This window comes from Saccopteryx leptura, chromosome X (assembly GCF_036850995.1).
Source record: "Saccopteryx leptura isolate mSacLep1 chromosome X, mSacLep1_pri_phased_curated, whole genome shotgun sequence".
Classification (NCBI taxonomy): domain Eukaryota; kingdom Metazoa; phylum Chordata; class Mammalia; order Chiroptera; family Emballonuridae; genus Saccopteryx; species Saccopteryx leptura.
This window is the reverse complement of record NC_089516.1, coordinates 128,231,957-128,253,348: the sequence shown is the minus strand read 5'-3', so window position 1 is coordinate 128,253,348 and position 21,392 is coordinate 128,231,957. Positions and strand designations below refer to the sequence as shown.

The window sequence follows — 21,392 nt, the reverse complement described above, 5'->3', positions numbered from 1 at the left end:
ATAATACTCTTCAGATTCACCCATGCTGTTGCAAAAAGTAAGACTTTTTTTTTTTTTTTTTTTTTTTTTGCTGCTGGGAAGTATTATGTTGTGTAATATATCCAAAGAAACCTGAACATCCACATGGAAGAAAATGATTCAAAAAAATCTCTTGTGCATCCACTTGAAGAATTATTACAATACCATTTAAATGTCCTTTTATAGAGTATGGAAAATTGTTAGTGATTTAATACTAAAGGAAAAACAGGTAATTGTGGACCCTGTATAACTACAACTATGAAAGAGAGAGAGAGAGAGAGAGAGAGAGAGAGAGAGAGATGCACAAACTATCTTCCTGCCCTCCACAAATCTAAGCATAAAGAATGTTAGAAAAATACCAGGATATTAATAGATTGATTAGTTACTTATTTTCAGATTCTGCTTCTCTGAAGGTTTTGAATTTCCTTTATGAATATGCACTACCTGGATAATAAAAGTAAATATTGACAATTTAAAAACTGATGTTATATTATGGCTGTGGTAATTTACAGTCATGTCTACTTTTTTGTTCCTAAAGACTATGGTTGGCAATTTCATTAGTTTCTTGATATCCTGGCAGTCCTTAATGAGAAAAGCAGCCTTAGCTAAATAAACTTTCAGACTGAAAGGCAGAGGTGGTAATTCAGGTACTGGCTGCTGATTTTTCTTTCTTTTTTTTTAAAAAAAGATTTTATTTATTCATTTTAGAGGGGGGGAGAAAGAGAGAGAGAAAGGGGAGAGGAAAAGAAAACATCAACTCCCACATGTGCCTTGACCAGGCAAGCCCAGAGTTTTGAACCAGGGACCTCAGTGTTCCTGGTTGATGCTTTATCCACTGTGCCAACACAGGTCAGGCTGATTTTTCTAATGATTGGTTGTTGTATTCTGAAGAATTCATGGAACACTTACACAAGTTCAGTATAGAGATATTTGAGTGCATTGTTATTTTTTCTTCTGTGCTTAAAAGTTAAATGGGACAAAAATTATTTTAATTCTAACAGTGGCACACAGTTGGAAGTATAAGGCTTATTCTGCTCAACCAGAGCAGTACAAGGCAGTCTTCATCGGCCTCTTTCCAAGTGAGCTGATACCAGTGCAAATGGTCTGGATAGAAGAGTTAAGTTTTAGAGCTGGTGGAGAGCTATAGTTCTAAATATACATAACTGACAGCTTAGAGCATTAGTAATACACATGTTGCCCTCATCTAAGAAAGAAGGGGACTCTATTCTGCTGGAGCAGTTGCCATCTAGGGCAGTTTTACTTCATAAGAGCATCACCCATAATTCACTATAAATTAAATTGATTAAAACATTTCATTATCCAACTGTTCTGGTTACCTGAAGGCTTACTATACATAGTGAGTTGCATAATCATGTTGAAACTACAGGTACAAGTTATTTTGGTAATGTAAAAAACACATTTTACAGCTTTAAAGCTAATAATATTGCTATTTTGTGACAAATTGAAAATTTAATTACTGCATTTAGGGGGAGAAAGTTATGAATGGGAATGTTCCCTCTTATATTAAAGCATAATAAAGAAGCTAATTAATAGTATATGTTTTCTAATGCAATGTCATTCATTGTCAGCTTAAGAAATATTTGTCTAAACTTTAGTCAAATATTTATTAACAAAAAAGCTTTTTTAGTTTTACTAGCTTTTGGACTTTGTGGATTATTCAGTTGGTCTTATTGCATCCCGTTTATTATTTCTGCCATTTTGTCTTTAAGACAGTGTTGAAGACTTTGACACATTTCAGAGCATAACACTAAATAAATCTGTCTGGAATATTCCACTGTGCTTTTCCTGGAATATTATTAATATTCAAATATAGGCACACATGCAAATTCAAAATAAAATTCAGTACATGCAAATTCTGCATAAATTCAATATTTATAACAATAGTAGTGTTGAAGTTGTTATCATATATATAGATGTATCAAATATGATCATATGGGAATTACCAATAAATATATTTTGCTGATTAAACTGTGGGTTCTTTTTTTTTTTCTGAAGTGAAAAGAGGGGAGGCAGAGAGAGAGACTCCATCAAGTGCCCGACCGGGATCCACTAAGCATGCCTACTAGGGGGTGATGCTTTCCCCATCTGGGGTGTGGCTCCTTTGCAACAAGAGCCATTCTAGCACCAGAGACAGAGCCCATGGAGTCATCCTCAGCGCCTGGGCCAACTTTGCTCCAATGGAGCCTTGACTGCAGGTACTGAAGAGAAAGATAGAGAAAAGAGAGGGGGAAAGGTGGAGAAGCAGGTGAGTGTTTCTCCTGTGTGCCCTGGCCAGGAATCAAACCTGGGACTTTTACATGCCGGGCCAATTCTCTACCACTGAGCAACCAGCCAGGGCCTCTGGGTTCTTTTTTAAGCCACAATTTAAACTTCATTTCTGAGATGTATTATAAGAGAATAATTTGCACTTCATTTACTCTGAATTGTCAAGAATTATGTTTTTTCCCAATGTAAAATGTCTGTGAAAAAGATTTATTATTCAGTTTGACTGCTTTTTAGATTTTACTAACAGAGATACCCTAGTGAGCCTCAGAGAACTGGTCTGTTTCTTGTGAATAGTTTAGTTCTAATGAATCACTTCCATGAACTTTTCTGAAAGAATTTAAGGCAAGTGAAATGTGCAGGGCATTGATTTACATTAAATGGATTAGGCCTGTGTGCAGCATTCCTTGCATTAATTGACTTTCTTCTATAACTGTGCTAAAAAAGACAAATATTCAGTATAATATCAGCTTCAATTCATTCATGAAGATCATTGGACTTTTGTCAACATCATACAGGATAGACAATGGCAGCAAACAGTGTTTAGAGATTGACTAGGGTGGCCAGGTTACGGGCAGGAAATGCAGAGATAGTTTTAAAAAGTCCTTTGATCTTGGCAGTCAACTACTCAGCTACTAAAACAAATGCAAGTTGACTAAACTCACCAGTTGAAAGACATAGATGATCACAATGGATGAATATACAAAATCTAGCTATATACCATATATGAGGAAAAACTAAAACACAGGATTGGAATAGATACACTATGCAATTACTAGGTAGAAGGAAGCTGATACAGCTAAATTAATATCAGATCAAATAGACTAGGAAGAAACCTTTATTGAGGATAAACAGCATAACTGAATAATAATTTTAAAAGTTCACTGCTTCACTGGCCTGTGGTGGCGCAGTGGATAAAGCGTCGACCTGGAATGCTGAGGTCGCCGGTTCAAAACCCTGGGCTTGCCTGGTCAAGGCACATATGGGAGTTGATGCCTCCCTCCCCCTTCTTTCTCTCTCTCTCTCTCTCACTCTCTCTCCTCTCTAAAAAAAAAAAGTTCACTGTTTCAGAAAAACAATTTTAACTTGTATGGAACTAATACCATCATTCTGAAATATATAAGGCAAAAATTAACAGAATTGTTAGGAGAAATTTTAACATCTAGTAACCTCATTCAGAAATTGATAGATGAATGAACAGAAATGAGTAAATATATAGAAGATATGAACACTGTTAACAAGCTCAGTGTAATGGACATTTACCCAATTAAAAGAGTATAGGTTCTTCTCAAACACACATGGGACATTAATTTATTTTACCATTGATTTTTGTAGAGATTAGTCCAAGGGTGTAGTGACCCATAAGAAAGAATAAGGGATCAGGCTATATCTGAGAATATGACAAGTAGTAGTAGTAGTCTGAATTATTTGGAAGTATTGTCAGTCTTTTACTTATGACATCAAGTGTTTTAATTCCATGCAAGAGTGAAGAACTCCAAGACTTAGGCAAAGGGAATTATTGTAAAGTGATAGTTTCACCTACATAGCTTGGCCTGACTTACTATGAAGACCTATTGATATTTAGGGGTATTTTTGTCTCATTTAATCCTTAATATAACCATCTGATGTTTAAAATAAATTATTTAAAGTTGAGAAACCCACCTAAATCTACACAGCCAGTCAATATTGGAGCTGGCATTTAAAACCAAAGTCTCGCCCTGGACAGATAGCTTGGGTGGTTAGAGCATCCTCTGGAAGCACAGAGGTTGTTGGTTCGATCCCAGGTCAGGCACATACAGGAACAGATTGATGTTCTTGTCTCTCTCTTTGTCTCTGTCTCTCCCTCTACCTTCCTCTCTCTAAAGTCAATAAACATTAAAATAGTAAAACAAATTAAGCCTCATGGCCTATCCGATATGTTTTAATACCCACTAAATTCTCAAATACATCTCTAAAAGCCTTTACCTCTTTTTTTTCTGTGTCTAGATAAACTAAGTTGAACAGAGACCTGAAGTGACTATTTGGAGATATCAGGATCCAACATGTTAACTGATTTTTTTAAAGAACCTTTGAAAACAGTTTTACTAAAAACACTTTTTAAAGGTGAATTCTGAAGCTCTTTTTTCCTCCCTCGTAATGATGTAGATATTCAAGATATTGCAAATGCTTTCAACACTGATTAACGCAGAAGAATGATGGTTTAGGGAAAATAAAGGAAATAGTTATATTAGAGGAAAGATTCAGATTTTCTTTTAAATAAGGAAAATGAAGACCTTAACTGTATTTTAGTTTATGCCCCATGAGGATTTAACATATGGTACACACACCTCATAAGATTTGTAAGAAGCTAAACCATGTTACTCATTCTGGAATGTTGGCAGTTGACTTATTAGCATTGTCAGTTGCACTGCTCCAATTGTGGCCTGTTTCTATAAATGACTTTTTTTTCCTGCATTTGGTCTGTTTAGACCTTTGGAGGGTAGCATGAATCAGTTCAGCCAGGGTAGCTCATATATTATTAAAGCATGAGAAGCCAGTGAATTAAAGATACTTTCTCTCAAAACCAAGTGAGGGGTCTCAGAGAAAATGAACCATGAAAAGTGTTCTTATCCCAAGAGCTCACTATGAAAATAATAGAAGGGTATATTATTCATGAAATAACCAAATGAGGGTAGCAAATTCCCTTAGCAGTGACCTCCCTCTTTTGGAAGAGGGAAATTTAGAAAAGTGCCATTAACTTGACCTGTGGTGTCACAGTGGAGAAAGGGTTCACCAGGAACACTGAGGTAGCTGGTTTGAAAACCTGAGCTTGCCCAGCCAAGGCACATGTGGGAGTTGATGCTTCCTGCTCCTTCCCCGTTCTCTTTCTCTCCTCTCTAAAATGAGTAAATAAACTATTTTTTTAAAGTGGCATTTAAGAGAACATGAAAATGAGGATGAGCCTACCAGTCTGGCAGACATTAGCTTGGGCTGCAAAAAAATTAGATTGAATGCATGGAAAAATGGTAAAAAATATGCCCAATACAAGAGAACAGTGGGTCCTTGGAATGATGGTCACCTCAGCAGATAAATTATGGCTGAGACTTTGCTAAGTAGATTAACTGGTGCAACATCTTAAATGTTGAAAAACTGTCAGAGCCTATTTGCCAGATAGACACAAGACAAAAATACTTACTAGTTCTGTGATTGTTTTTGCTGAATGTCTTATGTTTTAAGAGTATACGTGGCCAACTCTAACTCATTAAAGCATGTTGAGATGAAATGAAGCATACTGGGTGAATGGTGTGTACATACTAGGCTATTTATGAAAAAATACTTCAATAAAAATTTTTATGGACAGGCAGAAATTATTTTATGCATAAATTAAGATTAATGAAATATAATTAAACTAATGCAAATATGGAGCCAAAGCAAGGTATTTTAAAAATATTTAAAATTTTTAGACAAAACAGTCTTGTGTATTTCTCCATTTAGATTAGAATCCATACTTAGTATCTACTACCCTCAATTTGATTTTTATGTCTTAGAAAGCAAAGCAGAAGAAAGAAGAGGTACTGATTTAGTATTAGTATGACATTTTACAATCTTCTGGCAGCTTTTGTTATTTATTGTCATGTGAGTATACATTAAATCTGCATCTCCCTCTCATTTATATGTTTATGAAGTTATAGAGGTATACACATGCACACACAAAGTAACTAAGCAAGTGATATGTGTTTGACAATGTTTGCTGACTTAATGCCAATTAGAGGGGGCTTTAAAAAACCTTACTTTTTTTTTTTTTTTTTTTTTTTTTTTTTGCATTTTTCTGAAGCTGGAAACAGGGAGAGACAGTCAGACAGACTCCCGCATGCGCCCGACCGGGATCCACCCGGCACGCCCACCATGGGACGACGCTCTGCCCACCAGGGGGCGATGCTCTGCCCCTCCGGGGCGTCGCCATGTTGCGACCAGAGCCACTCTAGCGCCTGAGGCAGAGGCCACAGAGCCATTCCCAGCGCCCGGGCCATCTTTGCTCCAATGGAGCCTTGGCTGCAGGAGGGGAAGAGAGAGACAGAGAGGAAGGCGCGGCGGAGGGGTGGAGAAGCAAATGGGCGCTTCTCCTGTGTGCCCTGGCCAGGAATCGAACCTGGGTCCTCCGCACTCTAGACCGACGCTCTACCGCTGAGCCAACCGGCCAGGGCCAAAAAACCTTACTTTTCTAATCCAGTTGCTCCCATGTTTTTTGGTTTATGCATTTAAGGACAAAATCCATTTAAAGTGCCAGAATTTGCATACATGTTGCTTTGAGTGAGAGTTCTATTTATTCCAGATGGCCTTGAAAAATTATTATTGAGGGGCTTAGAGACCTGGATGTCACTCGATCCATTAGGATAAGAGAAGTCACACTTTTTGGGTTCCAGTGTTCCTCCTACACAGGAAGGGATAGACTTTTGACATAGGAGCTTAAGGTATATGGTTTAACTACACTGTTTAATGCAGCCAGATTAATCAGCTCATCTCAATGAGAGTGTTCAGCGTTGCAGGCATTTCATCTAACCCTATTGTAGGAAAGTGATTCATAATTTTCTAGAGCTCAGCAGAATGCTAAGCATATAGGATTTGTATGCATCGAAGTAAGCAGTTACACTCACAATCTGTCCCCTTTCGAAAAATATAGTTGGATTGGAATGTGCAAGATTATGATGCTCTCCATTGAATGTAATGTTTGTTTTGCTTTTACACCACAGTGATGTAACCATTATTCATTGTAGAAAGGTTATAGTTCCAGTATCAAGGGACTGGGTGTGGGGTCGTATATTGTGACATTTGTCTTATAACAGATCAGGTTTCCATGCTGACAGTATACAAGTTAGAGAACACAAAAAGTCCAGCTCTTCTAGTTTGCTGGGGTCAGAGTCCAGGCTGAAGCTCTTTCTGGTTAATAGAGAGGAGCTCTTTTATGCTATGATAAGAAGATGCGAGTTCCAGAAAGGTACGCACAGCTATTGTATATCATTTGGCTCTTAGTTGCATGCCTTGGTGGTCTCTGAATTTAGCTCAGCATTAGAAACTTGGAAGAAAATAAGAACTTCAAGCAGGTAGAAATATTCAAGAAATGGTAGGATTTTGATCAAAATGTCATATGCTAAAGTTGGGTTTGCAAAAAATACCAACTTTTTATGGGAAAAAGATAAATTATTGCCATAATTAAATGTCAGTTTGCATATTACTGACTCTCATCTCCCCCTTCCAGAGGGCTGCAATGGCCCCCTGCAAACTTGGCAGCATTAATAGTGAGCACTTTAGGTCTCAGAGCCTCTGGCAGCTTTCAGCTTAAAATACTGGGGCAACATGGTTCTTCTGGGTTAAGAGTGAGAGCTAATTTGGGGTGCCTTTTTTGATTCAGCATAATTCACACAAAAGTCATCCAAGCTTTTGCTTGCAGCAACAGTTCATTCTCTTTTATTGTTGAATCTATTCCCCTTTTTTTTTTTTTTTTTGCTTTTTAAAAAAAAAAATTAGATAAATTTAACAGGGTGACAATGGTAAACTAGAGCACATAGATTTTAGGCAAACATTTCCACATTATTTGGACAGTTGATCATGTTGTATACCCATCGCTCAATGTCAAATCATCCTCTGTCACCTTATAGTTGTCCCTCTTTATGTCTCCCCTCTCCCAGTCCATTCTCTTTCCCTTCTTTCCCCTCCAATTCCAGAAGTATAATACATACCACAATTTGTTAAACCATTCACTTATTCAAGGACATCTGGGCTGGTTCTAGTTTTTGTCTATTAGTAATACAGTAAAACTTTTATGAATGTCGTGTACAGGCTTTTGTGGGATGATAAGTTAATTTTTCTTTTATTCTTTTTTTAGTGAGAAAGAGAGAGAGAGAGACAGGGATAGACAGGCAGGAAAAGAGGGAGACAGCTGAGAAGCATCAACTCTTGGTTGTGGCAACTTTGTTGTTCATTGATTGCTTTTCTATATGTGCCTTTACCAGGCTCCAGCTAAATCAGTGACCCCTTACCCAAGCCAGCCACTTTGGGATTAAGCCAGTGACCATGGGGTCATGTCTAGGATCCAACGCTCAAGCTGGAGACCCTGCACTCATTTTGGTGAGCCTGTGCTCAAGCCAGTGAGTGACCTTGGGGTTCAAATTTGGGTCCTCAACCTCTCAAGCCTACACTCTATCCACTGTACAACTGCTTTGTTAGGCTGATGTTTGTTCTTTGTTTTGTTGATATGGTGTATTATGTTGATAGATTTATATATGTTGGACCATCCTTGTGCTCCTGGAATGAATCCCACTTGATCCTGATACATTTTTTAACGTATTGTTGTATTCAATTTGCTAGTATTTTGTTTAGGATTTGGGCATCTGTATTCATTAGAAATATTGGTCTATAGTTTTCTTTTTTGTGTGTGTTCTCCTTGCCAGGTTTTGATACCAGGGTTTTATATTGGCTTCATAAAATGTGTTAGGGAGTATTGCTTCTTCTTCAATTTCCTTGGAAGACTTTGTAAAGAATAAGAACCAAATCTTCTTTGAATGTTTGGTAGACTTCTTTAGTGTAGCCATCTGCCTGGACTTTTATTTTTGGGGAGGTTTTTGATAGTTGCTTCTATTTCCTCCCTCCCTGCTTCTGGGTCCATTTAGGATTTCTACGTATTCATGATTCACTCTAGGAAGATTGTATAATTCTAGGAATTTACCTATTTCTTCTAGATTGTTGAATTTGGTGACATATAATCTTTCATAGTATTTTGTTATGATCCTTTATCTAATATGTCTGTGGTAATTTCTCCTCTTTCATTTTTAATTTTGTTTATATGATTTTTTTTCTCTTAGTTCCTTAATGAGTCTAACCATGGGTTTGCCAATTTTGTTAATCTTTTCAAAGAATCAGCTCTTTGTTGTACTAGTTTTTTCTATATATTTTTGTTGTCTATTTTATTTATTTCTGCTCTATTTTTTACTGTTTCCTTTCTTCTGCTGACTTCGGATTGCCTTTGTTCTTCTTTCTCTAGTTCTTTAAACTGTGATGTTAGGCTGTTTACGTGGGATCTCTCTTGTTCCTTGATATAGCCTGTAATAATATAAACTTCCCTCTTATTACTGCTTTTGCTGTATCCCAGAAATTTTGATACGTGTTGCCATTTTCGTTTGTCTGTATATATCTTTTGATCTCTATTATTTCTTCTTTGACCCACTCATTTTTTAGAAGTATGTTGTTTAATGTCCAAATATTTGTGGGTTACTTTGCCCTTTTTTTTGCAGTTGAGTTCTAATTACAGAGAATTATGGTGAGAGAATAGGGTTGGTATGATTTCAATTTTCTTGAATTTGTTGAGGCTAGATTTGTGGCCCAACATATGGTCTGTCCTAATGAATGTTCCATGTACCCTGGTTTAGAATATACAGTGTGTCCATAAAGTCATGCTGCACTTTTGACCGGTCACAGGAAAGCAACAAAAGATTACAGAAATGTGAAATCTGCACCAAATAAAAGGAAAACTCTCCCAGTTTCATACCTATTCAGTGCAGTTCGATGTGGGTTCACATACAGATGTTTTAGGGCTCCTTAGGTAGCTATCTCGTATATCCTCTAAAGACTCATCACTGACTGATGGCCTACCAGAATGGGGTTCCTCCACCAAACTGCCAGTTTCCTTCAACTGCTTATCCCACCGAGTAATGTTATTCCTATGTGGTGGCGCTTTGTTATAAAAGCGTTGATATTCACATTGCACTTTGGTCATGGATTTGAATTTAGAGAGCCACAGAACACACTGAACTTTCCTCTGTACCATCCACATCTCGACTGGCATGGCCGTGGGCTGCTCCACTGTGTACATGGTGTTACATCATCATCTGCACATGTGCACATGCTGCCACATCATCCTACAGAAACTGGGAGGGTTTTCCTTTTATTTGATGCAGATTTCACATTTCTATCGTCTTTTGTTGCTTTCCTATGACTTGTCAAAAGTGCACCATGACTTTACAGACACACTGTATAATCTGATATTCTGGTGTGAAGTGTCCTGTAAATGTCTATTGTGTCCATTAGTTTAGTGTGTCATTTAAGGCCAATATTTCTTTTTTTTATTTTTGTATTTTTCTGAAGTTAGAAGCCGGAAAGCAATCAGACAGACTCCTGCATGCACCTGACTGGGATCCACCCGGCATGCCCACAAGGGGATGATGCTCTGCCCATCTGGGGCGTTGCTCTGTTGTGGACTGAACCATTCTAGCACCTGAGACGGAGGTCATGGAGCCATTCTCAGTGCCCGGGTCAACTTTTTGCTCCAGTGGAGCCTTGGCTGCAGGCGGGGTAGAGAGATAGAGAGGAAGGAGAGGGGGAAGGGTGGAGAAGCAGATGGGTGCTTCTCTTTTGTGCCCTACCAGGAATCAAACACAAGACTTCCACACATTGGGCTGACGCTCTAGCACTGAGCCAACCTGCCAGGGCCAAGACCAATATTTCTTTATTGGTTTTCTATTTGATTGATCTATCTAAAGCAATCAATAATGTGTTGAGCTCTCCAAGTATGATTGTGTATTTGTCTGCTTCTATTTTTAGATCAATTAGTAGATGTCTTATATATTTTGGTGCTTTCTGGTTCTATGCATACATATTAAGAAGTGTTATGTCTTTTTTATACAATGTCCCTTTTATCATTATGAAATGACCATCTTTGTCTCTGGTTACCTTTGTTGTCTTGAAGTCAGCATTGTCAGATATGAGTATGGCTTTTCTTTGGATATTATTTACAGGGAGAATCATTTTCCAAGCTCTCACTTTAGGTATACTTTTGTCCTTTAGCTTATATGTGTCTCCTGAAGGCAGCATATGGTTGGGTTTTGCTTTTTGGTCCAGTCTGCTACTCTGTGCCTCTTTATTTACATTTTAGTCCATTTACATTTATGGTAATTATTAACACTTGTGGATTCCTTCTTTTTTTAAAAGAGATAGAGATACAGAGAGAGGGACAGATAGGGACAGACAGACAAGAGGGGAGAGAGATGAGAAGCATCAGTTCTTCTTTGCAGTACCTTAGTTGTTCATTGATTGCTTTCTCATATGTGCCTTGACTGGGGGGTCTACAGCAGAGCAAATGACCCCTTTCTCATGCCGGCAACCTTGGGCTTAAAACCAGCGACCTTTGGACTCAAGCCAGCAACCATGAGGTCATGTCTATGATCCCATGCTCAAGCCAATGACCTAATGCTCAAACTGGTGAGCCAGTGCTCAAGCCAGAAGAGCCTATGCTCAAGCCTGCAACCTTGGCATTTTGAATGTGGGTCTTCCACGTCCCAGTCTATCGCCCTATCCACTTCATCTTCGCCTGGTAAGGCTCTTGTGGATTTCTTATAGCTATTTTACGTTTTGTTTTCTAGTAGCTCTGTGTCTCATTTGGTTCATCTCTTTTCTGTTTATGTCCACTGTTCTTTTTGTTTGTTTTTTTTTGGTGTTATTCCATACTTATTTCCCTTGTTTCTTCTTTTTATAAGCTGTGCATGTCATTAGTGGTTTTTTTTTTCTTTTTTTTTTTTTCATTTTTCTGAAGCTGGAAACAGGGAGAGACAGTCAGACAGACTCCCGCATGCGCCCGACCAGGATCCACCCGGCACGCCCACCAGGGGGCGACGCTCTGCCCACCAGGGGGCGATGCTCTGCCCCTCCGGGGCGTCGCCATGTTGCGACCAGAGCCACTCTAGCGCCTGAGGCAGAGGCCACAGAGCCATCCCCAGCGCCCGGGCCATCTTTGCTCCAATGGAGCCTTAGCTGCGGGAGGGGAAGAGAGAGACAGAGAGGAAAGCACGGCGGAGGGGTGGAGAAGCAAATGGGCGCTTCTCCTGTGTGCCCTGGCCGGGAATCGAACCCGGGTCCTCCGCACGCTAGGCCGACGCTCTACCGCATTAGTGTTTTTTTTGTGGGTGATTACCATTCACTTATTAAGAGAAAAATTGACATATGTACAAGAGTTCTTTGTCTATGAGTGCTTCTGCACTCCATCCTCCTTTGCTACTGCAGGTCTTTATCCTCTCCATTTGTAAAAAGTAAATTTTGGTTGAAATACATAGACAAGTTGTTCTTGTGAGTTGGTGAGGGTAAAAATCAGAGAATTGGATCTATGTGATAATAGAGGTCTCTTCCCATACTTTGATAATCTCTTCAAAGTATGGGAAGAGACTGTTCCTGACTAAAAACTCTAAACCTTGGAATGGATTACAAAGATGAAGCCATGCAGAATAGTGTGAAATTCTTTACTTGCCTCAGTCTAACAGCAGGACTTTAAGTGAGAGATATCCTGGACACCTCTCAAGCATGAGATTTGGATGCCTGTTCTTGCCCATTGTATTTGCCAAACCCAAGAACATTGTGGAGCAGATACAGATTTTGCCATAAAGTGTGTACACTTAAAAGTCAGTACTTGTATTTATTTGCTTTTTCTTTAGCTTATACTGTTCTCCAAAAACTTAGATTTCTTTAGATCACAATTATTCATGGAAAATTGAGAGTGACAGGTCTAGGGTAAAAAATTAACACTGTGAGCATTGTCTGTAATTAGTCAAATTACCAATAGAGTTATTTATTCCAAGGAATCTATAATCAGGTATTTTATTAAAAAAACAGCTTTCTTGAAGTATAATTGAAAACAAGAAAGTGTACATATTTAAGGTATACAGTTTGAAAAATTTAGACATAGGTGTGTACATCCATTAAATCATCCGCACAATCAGATAATAATCATATTCATCATCTCCAGAAGATTTTTTCTGTCCTCCTGTGTGTGTATGTGTGTGCATATATGTGGTAAGGACATTGAAATAAGCTCAGTTATGTTCTCTTAGTTAAGTGATAGCTCATTCACTTACAACTTGTGAGACTTATACCAAATCACTTCACCTAGTTCTGATCCTAGACATCCTCATTTTGAAAATTTGTGAAAATCACTTGAAATTCCATGGACAGTCAAAATCAGAGGCATCCTTGATACTTATAAAGCACTGGAAAAACTGGAAAATGCAACATACCACATATTGAAGTGAAAGACAGCTGTTTCTTTTGCTGGATGTGTGGTAGCGCAGTGGATAAAGCATTGACCTGAAATGGTGAGGTCACCAGTTCAAAACACAGGCTTGCTTGCTTTTCACTCCACCTGCACTTTCTTTCTTTCTTCCTCTATCTCTTCTCACTAAAATCAATAAATAAAAACTTAAAAAATAAAAGTGTGTTTTTTAAATAAAATTTTTTTAAAGTAAAAAAATAATTAGGATTTTTTAAAGACATGAATGCTATAAGTTAAAGGGCTTTATAAAAATATAAATTGCTGTGTGAATATTTTTAATCATTGTTTATATTTCTGATTTTATTGTAAAATGTCAGGGTGTTATTTGAGAAACTGAAATTGTTGTTAATATCAGAATATTTTGTTTTATTTAAAATTATTCTTGCCTGACTAGGTGGTGGCACAATAGATAGACTGTCCAACTGGGACACAGAGGACCCAGGTTCGAGATCCCGAGGTCGCCAGCTTGAGTCTGGTTTCAGCAAAGTTCACTAGCTTGGACCCAAGGTCTCTGGCTCGAGCAAGAGGTTACTCGGTCTGCTGAAGCCCCCTGGTCAAGGCACATATGAGAAAGCAATCAATGAACAACTGAGGTGTTGTAATGAAAAACTGATGATTGATGCTTCTCATCTCTCTCTGTTCCTATCTGTCTGTCCCTATCTGTCCCTCTCTCTGATTCTCTCTCTGTCCCTGTAAAAAAAAAAGAACCTTTAAAATTATTCTTAATACATTTTCTCCTAATAACAAAGAGTATCAATAAGTGGTCATTGGTATCTATATATCTATGTTCCAAACTTCAGGTTAACAAAGGATTGATTCTATTCAGTTATAAGGACACATTTCAGAGTATTTTCTTGATGACTTTCCCAATGTTTCAAACATACTTATGTAAACATAAGATATATTAACTTTTATGACTTTGAAACTATTGTTGTTTTTCCCATTAGCTTGAAATATTTTATTAGTTTCAAAACATTTATATTATCTTGTTTTTGCAAAAATTAACATGAGCTCGAAATTACTAACGTAATTAATAAAGATTCTTCATGTCCAACCTGAATATTGGGAAGAGCCAAACTTTAGCTAATAAACCCTATCTGAGGGATATGAAGATGTCTTAGCTTACTATGATAAAATGAGACAATTGAAGAAGAAGATTTTACCCAGAGATTACTTTTTTAAAAGTGAGTGTAGAGGAGATAGAGCAACAGGCTTCCTTCCCCATGTGCCCCAACCAGGATTCCCTGGAAACCCCCACCTGGGGTCATGCTCTGCCTATCTGCTGCCATGCTCACAACCGAGGTACTTTTAGCACCCAAGGCAGATGCTCCATGGAGCCATCTTCAGTGCCCAGGACCTACATGCTTGAATTAGTCCAGCCATGGCTGCAGAAGGGGAAGAAAGAACAGAAAGAAGGAAAAAGGGGAGGGGAGGAAGAAGCATAAGGTTGCTTCTCTTGTTTTTCCTGACTGGCAATTGAACCCAGAACTCCCACATGCTGGGTAGACGCTCTATTGCTGAGCCAACCGACCAGGGCCCAGTAATGACTTGTAAATAGAGAACGATTATTGTAAGAAGTTATGTCATCTTTGTAAGATATTCAATCTAGTGTTGCATACTATAGGGGAAAGTTCCATTTTTACAGAAATCCAAGCACAACAAAAGTTTTAATGAACTCTATGGACATTTACTGATAATAGAGATTTATTTTTTATTGCATGTCTGAATAATCTGTTTACAGATGCTGTTACATATAAGGAGGACTTATCATTGATGGCATTATCACTTGGAATTAAGGTTCCCACATTTCATTCCTAGGCCTGCACAACAATTCTGGACAAAACCCCTAAGTATTTTCTGGTCCAGTTTCCTTAATGGTGAAACAAAAATGAATAATTACTATTATTGAACTAATGAAGATGCTGGACTGATAATTAAATCATGCCTTAAAACCACTTTGAGTTCTACTGAGAAATATGTTGTTCTCAAATTAAGTAGAATCTATGATTTTATAAGTATAAATATATTGCCAAGAAATGAATCATTGTGGTAGTGAAACATGTAGACATATTAACGAGGCTTAGTAACAACAGTAAACAGAGATGGAAAAGATTATATTAAAGATAGCAATGAAGGAAGTGTTGCTCTGCGAGCAGAAGGGAGCCACTGAAATAAACACTGGTCAGATTTAAATAAGGACCATGCCTAGTAGCTCGAATGGCTTTTGTTCATTTGTTGCTAATGAATTGATTTTGAAAGAGTTAGGTAAATGGATGCAGTCCTTTATGAATGTGATAAAAAAGGCTTTTTCATTGAGCCATTGTAATACTTCCCATAACCATCTAGTAAGTTTTTTAAAAAGTGTTGAATTGTTTAAATGCTGCTGCTTTGTGTCTACAGTTCTTTTCAAAGATTTGACCTATAAGGAAGAAGATAAGAATGATAACTCACCAGCATTTAATGAACCAACTATTTACTCTATAAAATATTCTCCTACCACCTACTTCCAACTACACAATTTGAAGGAAAGAGCCCAGGATTCTTAAGTCATTATTGATATGTCTGGTTGAAGGATATGTACACTTCTCATTGGCTGGCCAATTTCAAAGAAAGGTCTTCCCTGTTTAACGTGAGCATGCTCGGGCAGAGTCCTGGCTGGCTCTTGACCACAAGATGAAAATGAGATGGTGAGCAGTCTTTTTTATGACAATGTATCAAACTTGTAGCTTGTGAACACCTCAGATACAGCACTCACTGCACTATACTACCAGTGCCTTAATTTTTTTTTAATCAGATGTGAGCTCTATAAGACCAGAGACTGTCATGTCTGTCTTCCCAGAGCCTGTATCCTTTGTAGTCAATGAGTGTTTTTTGAGTAAACAAAATAACTTTCCAGAATTGTAACTCTAATCTTCTAAGAGCCAAATCCGACTTTATTTTTCAGTAGATATCACCATAACCAGCTTTCCAAAGAGCCATGTCATTTTCTAAACCAGCAGTTCTCAAACTTCACTGTGCACATGAATCACCTGAGGATCTTGTTAAAATGCAGATTCTGATTTAGTAGGTCACGGGAAAGCCTAAGAGTCTGAGAGTTTGCATTTTTAACAAGCTCCTAGGTAATATGGATGCCGTTGGTCTATATACTACACTTCAAGTATCAAGAGTCTAGAACTTGATCTGTCTCATCTCCAAATTTTAGTTTATCATCAAGTCTTGTGGGAATTATTGCAATAGCTTTCTTCTAGTCTCTCTGTTTCTTTGTCCTCAATTGTCTACACTACAACCAGGGTGATATTTCTCAAATACATTTCTTATTATACTCATAGCCTTCTATCTAGAATAAAGCAACCACCTTCTGTTGCTAGATTGTCATTATATTAGGTAGGAACAGAGGCAGAGGAAAACAATGTCAGACTTGAGGCGCCAAGGGCTTAGAGTCATAAGAGACATGTATTAGGGGTCAACTCATGAAGACAGAGCTCCTTGTAGAAGCTGTTCTATCCATCCATCCATCCATCCATCCATCCATCCATCCACCCACCCACCCATCCACCCACCCATATCCAGTCATCTATTTAATCAGTTAGTCAGTTATCTAACCAGCCAGTTTGTTATCCATCCATCCATCCATCCGTCCATCCATCCATTCATTTGTCCATCCAGTCAAATAAAACTTTTCATGTAATTTGTGGTAAAACCCAAATAACTTGATATCTATTGTTTTAGATTCTCTGGCAGATGAGACACTTCAGTGTTTTCTAGTAAAAATATTTGCTGTTCTCGGCCCAGTCAATCCAAAATCTTTTTTTTTTTTTTAATTTGAATTACTGAGAATTTTAGTATACAATGAATAACAATTCGTTACAAATGTCATACCTAAAAGATGGTTTGCTGTTCCTTTTTCTTTCAGGTTTCTTTAGATGGGCTTGCAGCCAGGGTATGGTGGGTGGTTGGTGTGTGTACATTCTCAGCACTGTGTGAGCCTTTCTGATACTGAGCCTGTGATATAGCAGGTCCTGCCACAGCTCATAGTGTGGCTGCGACTACAACAGAATGCTACACTTTCAGGATTAGGCTTTTGTTTTGGTCTTAACAAAGGATCCTACCTGTCTTTGCTGAGAAAGAGAGAAGATGAAGGCATTTTTCTTTCTTTTCTTTTCTTTTCTTTCTTTCTTTCTTTCTTTCTTTCTTTTCTTTCTGTTTCTTTTCTTTCTTTCTTTCTTTCTTTCTTTCTTTCTTTCTTTCTTTCTTTCTTTCTTTCATTTCTTTTCTTTCTTTCTGTTTCCTTCCTCCCTTCCTTCCTTCCTTCCTTCCTTCCTTCCTTCCTTCCTTCCTTCCTTCCTTCCTTCCTTCCTTCCTTCCTCCTTCCTTCCCTCCCTCCCTCCATCCCTCCCTCCCTTCCTTCCTTCCATTGTTATGGGTGTATTGGTGGAAGGACTCTATTCTAGGAATTCTTAGCACCCTGCCACTTTCCAGTCTTCAGTCAACACCCCTTTGCACCTTCTGGCTTCTACCTCTGAGAGTGGCTACATTTCAGGGGAGAACACTGAGCTCCATTGATGTTTGGTTAAGTTTGTTTTCTTCCTTATTTAATTTAGCAACTCATTATAAGGGTTGTTCTTTGTTCATCTTTCCAAGGTTTTCCATACACTGACTAATGCTTACAGCTAGCTTTCTCTAGAGAGAAGCACTGGGAAGATCAATCAAATGTGATCTTAAAGGGTAAATCAGGTTTTCAAATGTGTTCAGGCAGCTTCTATTCAGTTAAGTGAGAAGAAGCACTTCCAAGGATAAAAATTTGTCCAGTGAAATGCCTCCCAAATAGCAGCAGAGCAGTCATGCTTCAGATGGATGTTTTGCAGCCTGGGCATCCGGTTCTGCTTAGATTTCAAATGACCATTTAAAACTCAAGAGTGAGAGGGGAAATGAAGTGCATTTGACTTGAAGGAATTTACTAATGGAAGATCAAAGTTGTAAAAAACAAAACAAAACAAAAACTGGTGCCTACACATGTATTATTGGAGGGTTGTGAGGGGAGGGTGTGAAATAGAAGCTGCATAAAATTCCCTTTTTCAATAATTTAACTTTTTCCAAGGTTTTCAGTTTTTATAAGGCTCATGTAATAACTGACATGAAACCTACATTGTATTTCAGGAAAAAATTAAGAGGGTGCTACTTAGGCTTTTGGAATTCAGTGATGCTGTTGTCTGTGTCTTAAAAGTCCTAAAATGGAAAAAAATATTATGGAAATTGACTTATTCAAAGCAGAAGCTTATTTGACCATAGTGTAGTAAGTTAATCTTTTTTTTTTCATTGACTTGAGAGACAGAGAGAGAAAAGTGGAGAGGGAGAGGGAGAGAGAGAGAGAGAAAGAAAAAGAAACATCAACTCGTTTTACATTTAGTTGTTCAATTTAGTTGTGTACTCATTGATTGCTTCTCATAGGTTCCCTGACCGGGAATCGAACCTATGACCTTAGTGCACCTAGGTGATGCTTTATCCACTAAGCAAACTGGCCAGGACTTAGTGTAGTAAATTTAAAAGTCACGTCTCATCTTCTGCCCTCTATTATGGCATTAAACTGTGGCTGTGCTTTATAGGATGAAGTGAATGTTCTAGCCACTTGCATTAAGAGAGTAGCCTGTCTTTGCTTAATGACCTTTGGTCATATCCTGCAAGGGCATAGTTCAGAGGAGCCTCTGCTCTCCTATTATGCTCATTTTAAAGTCTAGTTACCACTGTCAAACTAGGTAAAACAAGTTCTTTCCACAATCCCCTAAAGGAAACATAATTAGGAAGATAATTCTGTAAAACATGACCCAACATAGTACCTCATCCAATATGAATTGTGCCTTTGTTATGTCCTTTTCTAGGCAGTTCTTGTTATTGTTTTCCTCTGTTAGCTTGAAAATTAAGAACTGCATAAAGAAATAGTTTGAGTTTACGGACAACATGAAGGTGTGATCAGAAGCCTTAACAACGCTTTCCTGCTTTTAGCAGGTCATTTATTCTGAGGTACTCAGTCATTTGCATCCAGAACATGGATGGTTAAGCTGGGGATCTGGCTTTCAGCAGGAGGAGGGTTTTTTTTTTAGAGTAAACAGAGCAGCCAGCAGGGCTTCACTGAAGACCACACAGCAAGTGAAGCCATGTCTTACCTGACCACATTCCAACGAGGTAGCAAAGGGGCTTCAATTAAAATGCACTTCTGAAGGCATTCTTTAGAGAAAGGATGGCAGAAAATGCCTCCTATCAGGAAAATTATGGTTGTTTTTCGCCTGTTTAAAAAATTATCAGCTCTTAGCACCAAGTGTTATCTCTAGCCATTTGTCCACTTTTGATTGGCCTTCCTGGTAACTCTGCCTCTTAAGGTCTATGCCACCATTGTAGCTTGGCTGAATCTTCCTTTCACAGCTATCTCTGTGTCTGTTCTCTTGCTGTTCTAGAATAGAAAGTTTGGACAATCTTCAGGACTCCTGATGATTTCAAAGTGGGAGATACAGGCCTAAGGCAGTGTTTTTCAATCTCTGATCTGCCAGAAATTTTGTGCCGGTCCACGAAGGAGTTAACCACCCGGATGTATGAAGATTATAGGCCTGATGATCTTAGTCAAACTTGCTTACTGTCAGGGTGATTTCTGCCTTAGAAATATTTCTCCTGTTTTTCCCCAGTCCCCAAGTGTAAACAGGTTGAAAAACACTGGCCTAAGGAATTAAGCCCTCCACTCCTGGAAGACGGGTGGCATGTATACAAAATACTACCAAATGAGACAATGTTGATGAACTGAACCTGATTCTAAACAATGCTCAGAATGCTTTGGGACTGCATATTTTAAGGTCTGTGATCAGGCAGGTGCCACATAAAATGGGGTGGACTTTAAGTCCCAATGAAGCATTTTAAATCCTAGGCCTTCATATACTGGCTAGATAGCATTGGGCAATTTACTGACTGGTTTTCAGTTTCCTCATCTCTAAAAGAGGAAGAAGGGCAGTACCTGCCTTCTTTACCATCTTGGGCTTGTGTTGAGGCATCAGAGAAGATAATGGACATAAAGTTATTTTCACTTAGGGAAGAGGTATGCACTCCTAAGTGGGCAGTTGTGCTTGTCAGCCACATTGCAGCTCACTGGGCTCGAACTTCTCCAATTGCCCATGGTCAGGCAAGCCCATGCCTTCACTAAAACTATTCTCACTTTGACAACGAGAGAAATACCCTCTCCAGTAAGGACAAGTGGTTCCATCTAATTAATGAGGACTAGAAATAAGAAACACACGCCCTTGGAGAGTCATTTTGGGAGGTCACAGCATTTCCAACCATTTAGAGGTGTTTTTAAACTTTTAGAAACCCCTTCCTTGACAATTGCCTTCACAACTAATCTTTTTAGTCACACACACAAAAAAATTCTTCTAACATGGTCATTAATTGGCTGTGCTTGGAACTTGTTGCCATTTCTAATTTACTTATGTTATTCAAACCATAAAATGTCAGATCTCTGATGCGCCTTAGAAACCGTGTAGTCCAGTAGTTTTCAAATTATGTTCCAAGATTACAAGTATTTGGAGAAATAATGTCAAGGTTGGAGGAATGCCAAAGAACATTTAACGTTACTACAGCCTTTCGTATTTTATCGTGTAGTTTTAGGTACACCATTTCCTTCCTTCTTTACCAAAACTTGTGAAGTGGCGGCAAGAAGGATACCATTATTATTATTATTATTATTATTATTATTACTATTACTGTCATCTCCATTCTATGGGTGATGAATCTATGAGACTCAAGGAAGATAAGCAAATGGTTCAAGTTTACACCAACTGATTGAACTGAGATGACCATACTTAGGTCTTTTTTTTTTTTTTTCATCCTTGAGTCTTGATTTAATAAAATCAGTGTTGTTATAAATTAAAGAAATATGTAACTCTCATGGTAATCTTGAGAAAATAAATATTCACTAGATGTTTGATGAATTTTATTTCACTGCTGAAAGCAGTTCATCTATATCAGGGAGATTGAGTTGTCAGTA

At 38.2% G+C, this 21,392-nt stretch overlaps 1 protein-coding gene and 1 non-coding gene across 4 annotated transcripts in view; one reads left to right on the top strand and one right to left on the bottom strand.

Moving 5' to 3' along the window:
* HS6ST2 (heparan sulfate 6-O-sulfotransferase 2) overlaps nt 1-21,392 on the top strand; it is a 399,556-nt gene that overhangs the window by 22,703 nt on the left and 355,461 nt on the right. The gene's annotated exons all lie outside the window — the stretch shown is intronic.
* On the bottom strand, nt 6,410-6,485 carry TRNAS-AGA (transfer RNA serine (anticodon AGA)). Its single transcript has one exon. It is a non-coding gene; the product is annotated as a tRNA-Ser (tRNA).